The sequence below is a fragment of the Rutidosis leptorrhynchoides genome, chromosome 9, assembly GCF_046630445.1.
Source record: "Rutidosis leptorrhynchoides isolate AG116_Rl617_1_P2 chromosome 9, CSIRO_AGI_Rlap_v1, whole genome shotgun sequence".
Lineage (NCBI taxonomy): Eukaryota > Viridiplantae > Streptophyta > Magnoliopsida > Asterales > Asteraceae > Rutidosis > Rutidosis leptorrhynchoides.
In genome coordinates this window covers 302,231,613-302,243,147 of record NC_092341.1, presented here as the reverse complement: position 1 = coordinate 302,243,147, position 11,535 = coordinate 302,231,613, and positions in this window count along the sequence as shown.

Genomic DNA, 11,535 nt, shown 5'->3' with positions numbered 1-11,535 from the left:
GAAGACCCGGAGCTTATTACGGGTACGTTTCTTATTGACAATAAATCTGCTTACATTTTATTTGATTCGGGTGCTGATAGAAGCTATATGAGTAGAGATTTTTGTGCTAAATTAAGTTGTCCATTGACGCCTTTGGATAGTAAATTTTTACTCGAATTAGCAAATGGTAAATTAATTTCAGCAGATAATATATGTCAGAATCGAGAAATTAAACTGGTTAGCGAAACATTTAAGATTGACTTGATACCAGTAGAGTTAGGGAGTTTTGATGTGATAATCGGTATGGACTGGTTGAAAAAAGTGAAAGCAGAGATCGTTTGTTACAAAAATGCAATTCGCATTATACGAGAAAAAGGAAAACCCTTAATGGTGTACGGAGAAAAGGGCAACACGAAGCTACATCTTATTAGTAATTTGAAGGCACAAAAACTAATAAGAAAAGGTTGCTATGCTGTTCTAGCACACGTCGAGAAAGTACAAACTGAAGAAAAGAGCATCAATGATGTTCCCGTCGCAAAAGAATTTCCCGATGTATTTCCGAAAGAATTACCGGGATTACCCCCACATCGATCCGTTGAATTTCAAATAGATCTTGTACCAGGAGCTGCACCAATAGCTCGTGCTCCTTACAGACTCGCACCCAGCGAGATGAAAGAACTGCAAAGCTAATTACAAGAACTTTTAGAGCGTGGTTTCATTCGACCAAGCACATCACCGTGGGGAGCTCCTGTTTTGTTTGTCAAGAAGAAAGATGGTACATTCAGGTTGTGTATCGACTACCGAGAGTTGAACAAACTTACCATCAAGAACCGCTACCCACTACCGAGAATCGACGACTTATTTGATCAACTACAAGGCTCGTCTGTTTATTCAAAGATTGACTTACGTTCTGGGTATCATCAAATGCGAGTGAAAGAAGATGATATTCCAAAGACTGCTTTCAGAACACGTTACGGTCATTACGAGTTTATGGTCATGCCGTTTGGTTTAACTAATGCACCAGCTATGTTCATGGACCTTATGAACCGAGTGTGTGGACCATACCTTGACAAGTTTGTCATTGTTTTCATTGATGACATACTTATTTACTCAAAGAATGACCAAGAACACGGTGAACATTTGAGAAAGGTGTTAGAAGTATTGAGGAAGGAAGAATTGTATGCTAAATTTTCAAAGTGTGCATTTTGGTTGGAAGAAGTTCAATTCCTCGGTCACATAGTGAACAAAAAAGGTATTAAGGTGGATCCGGCAAAGATAGAAACTGTTGAAAAGTGGGAAACCCCGAAAACTCCGAAACACATACGCCAGTTTTTAGGACTAGCTGGTTACTACAGAAGGTTCATCCAAGACTTTTCCAGAATAGCAAAACCCTTGACTGCATTAACGCATAAAGGGAAGAAATTTGAATGGAAAGATGAACAAGAGAAAGCGTTTCAGTTATTGAAGAAAAAGCTAACTACGGCACCTATATTGTCATTGCCTGAAGGGAATGATGATTTTGTGATTTATTGTGACGCATCAAAGCAAGGTCTCGGTTGTGTATTAATGCAACGAACGAAGGTGATTGCTTATGCGTCTAGACAATTGAAGATTCACGAGCAAAATTATACGACGCATGATTTAGAATTAGGCGCGGTTGTTTTTGCATTAAAGACTTGGAGGCACTACTTATATGGGGTTAAAAGTATTATATATACCAACCACAAAAGTCTTCAACACATATTTAATCAGAAACAACTGAATATGAGGCAGCGTAGGTGGATTGAATTGTTGAATGATTACGACTTTGAGATTCGTTACCACCCGGGGAAGGCAAATGTGGTAGCCGATGCCTTGAGCAGGAAGGACAGAGAACCCATTCGAGTAAAATCTATGAATATAATGATTCATAATAACCTTACTACTCAAATAAAGGAGGCGCAACACGGAGTTTTAAAAGAGGGAAATTTAAAGGATGAAATACCCAAAGGATCGGAGCATCATCTTAATATTCGGGAAGACGGAACCCGGTATAGGGCTGAAAGGATTTGGGTACCAAAATTTAGAGATATGAGAGAAATGGTACTTAGAGAAGCTCATAAAACCAGATACTCAATACATCCTGGAACGGGGAAGATGTACAAGGATCTCAAGAAACATTTTTGGTGACCGGGTATGAAAGCCGATGTTGCTAAATACGTAGGAGAATGTTTGACGTGTTCTAAGGTCAAAGCTGAGCATCAGAAACCATCAGGTCTACTTCAACAACCCGAAATCCCAGAATGGAAATGGGAAAACATTACCATGGATTTCATCACTAAATTGCCAAGGACTGCAAGTGGTTTTGATACTATTTGGGTAATAGTTGATCGTCTCACCAAATCAGCACACTTCCTGCCAATAAGAGAAGATGACAAGATGGAGAAGTTAGCACGACTGTATTTGAAGGAAGTCGTCTCCAGACATGGAATACCAATCTCTATTATCTCTGATAGGGATGGCAGATTTATTTCAAGATTCTGGCAGACATTACAGCAAGCATTAGGAACTCATCTAGACATGAGTACTGCCTATCATCCACAAACTGATGGGCAGAGCAAAAGGACGATACAAACGCTTGAAGACATGCTACGAGCATGTGTTATTGATTTCGGAAACAGTTGGGATCGACATCTACCGTTAGCAGAATTTTCCTACAACAACAGCTACCATTCAAGCATTGAGATGGCGCCGTTTGAAGCACTTTATGGTAGAAAGTGCAGGTCTCCGATTTGTTGGAGTGAAGTGGGGGATAGAAAAATTACGGGTCCGGAGATTATACAAGAAACTACCGAGAAGATCATCCAAATTCAACAACGGTTGAAAACCGCCCAAAGTCGACAAAAGAGCTACGCTGATCTTAAAAGAAAAGATATAGAATTTGAAATTGGAGAGATGGTCATGCTTAAAGTTTCACCTTGGAAAGGCGTTGTTCGATTTGGTAAACGAGGGAAATTAAATCCAAGGTATATTGGACCATTCAAGATTATTGATCGTGTCGGACCAGTAGCTTACCGACTTGAGTTACCTCAACAACTCGCAGCTGTACATAACACTTTCCACGTCTCGAATTTGAAGAAATGTTTTGCTAAAGAAGATCTCACTATTCCGTTAGATGAAATCCAAATCAACGAAAAACTCCAATTCATCGAAGAACCCGTCGAAATAATGGATCGTGAGGTTAAAAGACTTAAGCAAAACAAGATACCAATTGTTAAGGTTCAATGGAATGCTCGTAGAGGACCCGAGTTCACCTGGGAGCATGAAGATCAGATGAAGAAGAAATACCCGCATCTATTTCCAGAAGATTCGTCAACACCTTAAACAGCTTAAAATTTCGGGACGAAATTTATTTAACGGGTAGGTACTGTAGTGACCCGAACTTTTCCATGTTTATATATATTAATTGAGATTGATATTTACATGATTAAATATTTCCAACATGTTAAGCAATCAAACTTGTTAAGACTTGATTAATTGAAATATGTTTCATATAGACAATTGACCACCCAAGTTGACCGGTGATTCACGAACGTTAAAACTTGTAAAAACTATATGATGACATATATATGGATATATATATAGTTAACATGATACTATGATAAGTAAAAATATCATTAAGTATATTAACAATGAACTACATATGTAAAAACAAGACTACTAACTTAATGATTTTTAAACGAGACATATATGTAACGATTATCGTTGTAAAGACATTTAATGTATATATATATCATATTAAGAGATATTCATACATGATAATATCATGATAATATCATGATAATATAATAATTTAAAATCTCATTTGATATTATAAACATTGGGTTAACAACATTTAACAAGATCGTTAACCTAAAGGTTTCAAAACAACACTTACATGTAACGACTAACGATGAATTAACGACTCAGTTAAAATGTATATACATGTAGTGTTTTAATATGTATTTATACACTTTTGAAAGACTTCAATACACTTATCAAAATACTTCTACTTAACAAAAATTCTTACAATTACATCCTCGTTCAGTTTCATCAACAATTCTACTCGTATGCACCCGTATTCATACTCGTACAATACACAGTTTTTAGATGTATGTACTATTGGTATATACACTCCAATGATCAGCTCTTAGCAGCCCATGTGAGTCACCTAACACATGTGGGAACCATCATTTGGCAACTAGCATGAAATATCTCATAAAATTACAAAAAATATGAGTAATCATTCATGACTTATTTACATGAAAACAAAATTACATATCCTTTATATCTAATCCAAACACCAACGACCAAAAACACCTACAAATACTTTCATTCTTCAATTTTCTTCATCTAATTGATCTCTCTCAAGTTCTATCTTCAAGTTCTAAGTGTTCTTCATATATTCTACAAGTTCTAGTTACATAACATCAAGAATACTTTTAAGTTTGCTAGCTCACTTCCAATCTTGTAAGGTGATCATCCAACCTCAAGAAATCTTTGTTTCTTACAGTAGGTTATCATTCTAATACAAGGTAATAATCATATTAAAACTTTGGTTCAATTTCTATAACTATAGCAATCTTATTTCAAGTGATGATCTTACTTGAACTTGTTTTCGTGTCATGATTCTGCTTAAAGAACTTCGAGCCATCCAAGGATCCGTTGAAGCTAGATCCATTTTTCTCTTTTCCAGTAGGTTTAACCAAGGAACTTAAGGTAGTAATGATGCTCATAACATCATTCGATTCATACATATAAAGCTATCTTATTCGAAGGTTTAAACTTGTAATCACTAGAACATAGTTTAGTTAATTCTAAACTTGTTCGCAAACAAAAGTTAATCCTTCTAACTTGACTTTTAAAATCAACTAAACACATGTTCTATATCTATATGATATGCTAACTTAATGATTTAAAACCTGGAAACACGAAAAACACCGTAAAACCGGATTTACGCCGTCGTAGTAACACCGCGGGCTGTTTTGGGTTAGTTAATTAAAAACTATGATAAACTTTGATTTAAAAGCTGTTATTCTGAGAAAATGATTTCTATTATGAACATGAAACTATATCCAAAAATTATGGTTATACTCAAAGTGGAAGTATGTTTTCTAAAATGGTCATCTAGACGTCGTTCTTTCGACTGAAATGACTACCTTTACAAAAATGACTTGTAACTTATTTTTCCGACTATAAACCTATGCTTTTTCTGTTTATATTCATAAAATAGAGTTCAATATGAAACCATAGCAATTTGATTCACTCAAAACGGATTTAAAATGAAGAAGTTATGGGTAAAACAAGATTGGATAATTTTTCTCATTTTAGCTACGTGAAAATTGGTAACAAATCTATTCCAACCATAACTTAATCAACTTGTATTGTATATTATGTAATCTTGAGATACCATAGACACGTATACAATGTTTTGACCTATCATGTCGACACATCTATATATATTTCGAAACAACTATAGACACTCTATATGTGAATGTTGGAGTTAGCTATACAGGGTTGAGGTTGATTCCAAAATATATATAGTTTGAGTTGTGATCAATACTGAGATACGTATACACTGGGTCGTGGATTGATTCAAGATAATATTTATCGATTTATTTCTGTACATCTAACTGTGGACAACTAGTTGTAGGTTACTAACGAGGACAGCTGACTTAATAAACTTAAAACATCAAAATATATTAAAAGTGTTGTAAATATATTTTGAACATACTTTGATATATATGTATATATTGTTATAGGTTCGTGAATCAACAGTGGCCAAGTCTTACTTCCCGACGAAGTAAAAATCTGTGAAAGTGAGTTATAGTCCCACTTTTAAAATCTAATATTTTTGGGATGAGAATACATGCAGGTTTTATAAATGATTTACAAAATAGACACAAGTACGTGAAACTACATTATATGGTTGAATTATTGAAATCGAATATGCCCCTTTTTATTAAGTCTGGTAATCTAAGAATTAGGGAACAGACACCCTAATTGACGCGAATCCTAAAGATAGATCTATTGGGCCTAACAAACTCCATCCAAAGTACCGGATGCTTTAGTACTTCGAAATTTATATCATATCCGAAGGGTGTCCCGGAATGATGGGGATATTCTTATATATGCATCTTGTTAATGTCGGTTACCAGGTGTTCACCATATGAATGATTTTTATCTCTATGTATGGGATGTGTATTGAAATATGAAATCTTGTGGTCTATTGTTACGATTTGATATATATAGGTTAAACCTATAACTCACCAACATTTTTGTTGACGTTTAAAGCATGTTTATTCTCAGGTGAATACTAAGAGCTTCCGCTGTTGCATACTAAAATAAGGACAAGATTTGGAGTCCATGTTTGCATGATATTGTGTAAAAACTGCATTCAAGAAACTGATTTCGATGTAACATATTTGTATTGTAAACCATTATGTAATGGTCGTGTGTAAACAGGATATTTTAGATTATCATTATTTGATAATCTACGTAAAGCTTTTTAAACCTTTATTTATGAAATAAAGGTTATGGTTTGTTTTAAAAATGAATGCAGTCTTTGAAAAACGTCTCATATAGAGGTCAAAACCTCGCAACGAAATCAATTAATATGGAACGTTTTTAATCAATAAGAACGGGACATTTCAGCTTCTACAGGTAAAAGCGGCGCTTTTGCTGTCTGATCAAAAAGACTACAAACTGCTGCCCAAGAGCGGCGCTTTTGACCTCAGGAGCGGCGCTTTTGGACCTGAACTGATGGAAACTCGAATTTTTCTAAGTGTTCAACCAAACCATCAAACCACAACGCAGTTTAAAACCCCAAGACTCAAACATAAATTTAATGGGGCTCAAAATACACTCGTTCAGAATTTAAGTACCTAATAACCATAACGATTCATTAGTTTGTAACAAAATGACTAGTTACACTAGTTTTGACCCGAAGTCAATTACAATCCACAAACTCCGATTAACGGCTCAACCCTTAGGTTTTTGACACGAACTAGAGCATGGTGATTGGGAACGCTACCCCAATCCTAATCAAAAGTCTAAAGCACAATCTTCTAAAGCAACCCACATAACATTAGTCCCAGTGCTTACCCAAGCCGCCACCTTGTGAACCTTTAAAAATGTAAACAACGAGAGGGTAAGCTAATGCTTAGTGAGTGAGAATATACTACATACATATATATGCATAAAATGGATAGGCCACACAATAATAATCAAAAAGCACATACCGGTGTCCAAGCATAAAGGCAAGCTAATCTAAGTATACCGTACGAGTGCTATACAACAAGCTAATATATATCAACAAAGTAAGTACACCAACAACGATATGTACAATGCCATCAAGCTACACCCGGAGGGTTAGCTACAACACAACAATACGAAAATATATAATCAATGCGTAAACCGCCCAAGGTTGACCCCTTAACCCAATACCGAAAGCCAAGTACCAAATACCAAAATGAAGATTGGCCGAACTACACGAGCCTTAGTAAATCCGCACCACACGCGACTTCTATATTCAATACCATCACAACATCGAGGTTGGCCGAAGCTACACGAGCCTTAGTGAATCCGCACCACACGTGACCATTACCTCAATATGATGACCGAATCTACACGCGTCATCATGAATCCGCACCACACGTGATTCACTTCCCAAATCATAACCCACATCATCGGGGTTAATCAACCGCAACTCAATACCAATCCCACGCCATCAGGATTATATAAATCCACATCGCAAGCCCATGTGATAACGTACACACCAATTGTGCACCTTGCCAAAGGTGGTCAACCAAAATGCTCAACCGTGCCAATTGGACCTATTACACAAGTTCGTCAAATCCACCTATATGTGGAGTGTGCTCTATAGCCGAGGATCACTTCACCCAACCCGCACACATCCTATACATACATATGCACATAGTATATTGACACTCACCTTGAAATCTTGATGGATGCACAAACCAAAATCCGCAATCGCCAATGGAACATAACTATTCCATTATCACATAACAAACAACACAATTAGGGTGGATTTACAAACCAACTCAAATTGACCACTATTGCAATTTCGACCCAAATGCACTTCCAAGCACAAACCGCGCCCAAACTAACCAATATCACTAACATAAGTGAGAATGGTCCTAATACACCAATTAAACCCAATCATAAGGGTTAAACACCCATCTTGCCCAATTTGACACCTAAACCCTAATTTTGACCCATTTCAAAATTAATCAACCCAAATACACCCAAATAGGTTCCAATACTTCCAAAATTACTAAACTAAGTGATTACACCCAAAATCAAAGCCTAATCATGGCCAAAACGTCAACCAACCCGAAACCCGCCAAGTATCAAAATAACTAGTCACCATAAACCCACTTCATCATCTAAATGGGTTTCACAACTAACAAGTTCAAAACCCTAACTTGAATATCAAATCATAAAGATAAAATTCTGGGTTGAGACTTACCAATACCGCCAAAATGATGCCGTTGATGATTAGAACAACTTTAATTCTTGAGACCTGACCCGATTCACCCTTCTTCTTCCTCAAATGGAGCTCTCTCTCTCTCTCTCTCTCTCTAAAATAGGTTTCTCTCACTAGGGTTTGAAGAGAGTGTTTGTGTAGGTGAACTGAGGATAAGAATGATCAATGGATCAGTTTTAATGGCTCAAAACTGATCCCAAGTGAAAAGACCCAATTGCCCGTCATTTAACTCTTTAAAATTTCCAACAGCACCCAATCAGGATCAAAAGCGGCACTCCTAGACAAAAAGCGGTGCTTTTGGAGCCTTCTAGCTCATAACTTGAAATTAAAAATGTCTGGACTCGAATTACGGTCGTCTGGGCTTTTGATTCGCCTCAATCCGAGTTAGTATGAGAAAGTTATGACCAAATTGGTGAAAGTGCGCATAACCTCTCTTTACACGCTCCATTCTCCACGTTTCCAACACCTGACACCTCAAACATTATATTATTAATAAAATAATATACTTCATCGTTTAAACACCTCTCGGAATATTTGCGCTACGAAAAACGGAGTGTTACACCTAGTTTGATTTTGCCGCCGTTACGGGCTCCGGCAGCTCGCTGGAGGTCAGGCGTTTACTTTATTGCTTTTTAATGCTTTCCTCTCCTTCCCTGTTCAGATCCACACTTCTTTCGCTCTTTCCTGGCAATTTACATGTCGACGGTGATTTCCGTTTGCCTATGGCAACAGGCGGTGAGTACGGTGAGGGTTCTCACGTGAATACTTGATGTTATGCGAGGTGTATATAAAATAGCTTATATTTTACAAGGAAATACTATTAAATATGATACAATTTTACACAAGATATTTATTTATTTATAGAATGGATATACTTAAACCTTGCTACAACACTTATAGGCAGTGTACCTAATCGTACAGTAGTGTAGTTTTTAGTAAGTCCGGTTCGTTCCACAGAGAATCTTTTTCACAAAGCTTAACGCTATATTAGTTTAAATTTATAAAAATACAAATATATATATAAGTAATATTATTATTATAAAGGGGGGTTTTTACCGTTTAATGACCGGTTTGTCGATTTTAAAAACTTTAGTCGCAGTTAAAACTAAATGTAAAATATTAAAAATAAATAAAAGACTTAATTTAAAGCGTAAAGTAAATAACGATAATGAAATTGCGATAAATAAAAGTACGATAATTAAAAAGTACGATAATAAAAGTGCAATTAAATACAATAACAATAAATAAAAGTGCGATAATTAGAAGTGCAATTAAATATAAAATAAAGGAAATTAAATATGAAATAAAAGAATTATGCTTATTTAAACTTCCGTAATCATGATGTTTGACGTGTTGATTTTAGTTTTATGCCCATGGGTTAATTGTCCTTTGTCCTGGATTATTTAATATGTCCGTCTGGTTTTTGTCCATAACAGTCCATCAGTCATAAATATAAAGTGCGAGTGTCCTCGTCAAATTATCCATATACCCGAAGTCAAATATTCCAACTAATTGGGGACTTAAACTGTAACAAGATTTTAATACTTTGTTTAATAATTACACCAGGATGTCGACTGAGTGTAACCCAAGGTTTTAATACTTTGTTATCAATTATTACAAGTGTCCTTGTACATAATTTCACCCCTGTTTTAATAATTCTAGTGGCTATTAATCTATTCCCGTGTTCAGTTAAATGAACGATTATTCGTACATATAAATATCCCGCCCATCGTGTCCGATTGAGTGTATATGGTTATTTATAGGGACGTCCAATTGTAAATATTTATATTAAAATTAACAAACTATCATTTAGTTAAACAAATATAAAGCCCATTAATAGCCCATAGTCTAATTTCCACAAGTGTCGTTCTTTTGTCCAAACCCCAATTATGGTACAAAGCCCAATTACCCAATTTTAGTAACTAGCCCAACATCATGATTACTTCGTTTTAAATAAGCATAATAATAACTTAGCTACGAGACATTAAATTAAAAAAGTTGAACATAACTTACAATGATTAAAAATAGCGTAGCGTTACACGGACAGAATTTCGACTTACACCCTTACAATGTTCGCTAATATACCCTTATTACTAGAATTAAAATTAAAATTAAAATTAAAATTAAAATTAAAATATAAATATAAATATTTACGTATAGATATAGAGAGATTGATATTTTTTGGATGGATTTTTCGTCGAACTGCGTTGCTTTTATAGGAATTTGAGTCCAGGTGAACTCCGCGAGTCGCGGCCTTTTCCCTCTTTGAACTCCTTAAGTCGCGGAGTTCGATTTTACAGCTCACACCATTTTGGAGCCTTTCTTGCCGACGGATTATTATATAAATATAATATATATATAATTTATATAATTAATTATATATTATATTATATTTATATACATAGTTAACTTGTAATTTTTAGTCCGTTGCATCGAGCGTTGAGAGTTGACTCTGGTCCCGGTTCCGGATTTTCGAACGTCTTTGCGAATAATTTAATATCTTGTACTTTGCGTTTTGAATCTTGTACTCTTGTAATTTCGAGACGTTTCTTATCAATAATTGGAACCTCTTTGATTGTATTTTGTAATTTTAAGCTTTTTGGTCGTTTGCGTCTTCAATTCGTCGAATCTGCCTTTTGTCTTCACCTTTTATTATTTAAACGAATATCACTTGTAAATAGAACAATTGCAACTAAAAGCTTGTCTTTCTTGAGGAATAATGCTATGAAATATATGTTCGTTTTTAGCATTATCAAATATTCCCACACTTGAGCGTTGCTTGTCCTCAAGCAATATAGTCTTGAAATACTAGAATCACTTCTTTATTCTTCACACTTTGTACATCAGTGATTTCTATACGGCGGTATAAACAATGGTAGTAACGATATGGTTTACAGTCCCACATGACTATAAAATTTAGACCTTTTAAGGAAATTGGATCTTTATGAAAACATTTGATCTTTTGAAAATTTTAATCTAGCTTTTACCCTAGATAAGTTTTCCGGAATAACCCTTCACCGGTGTTTGCA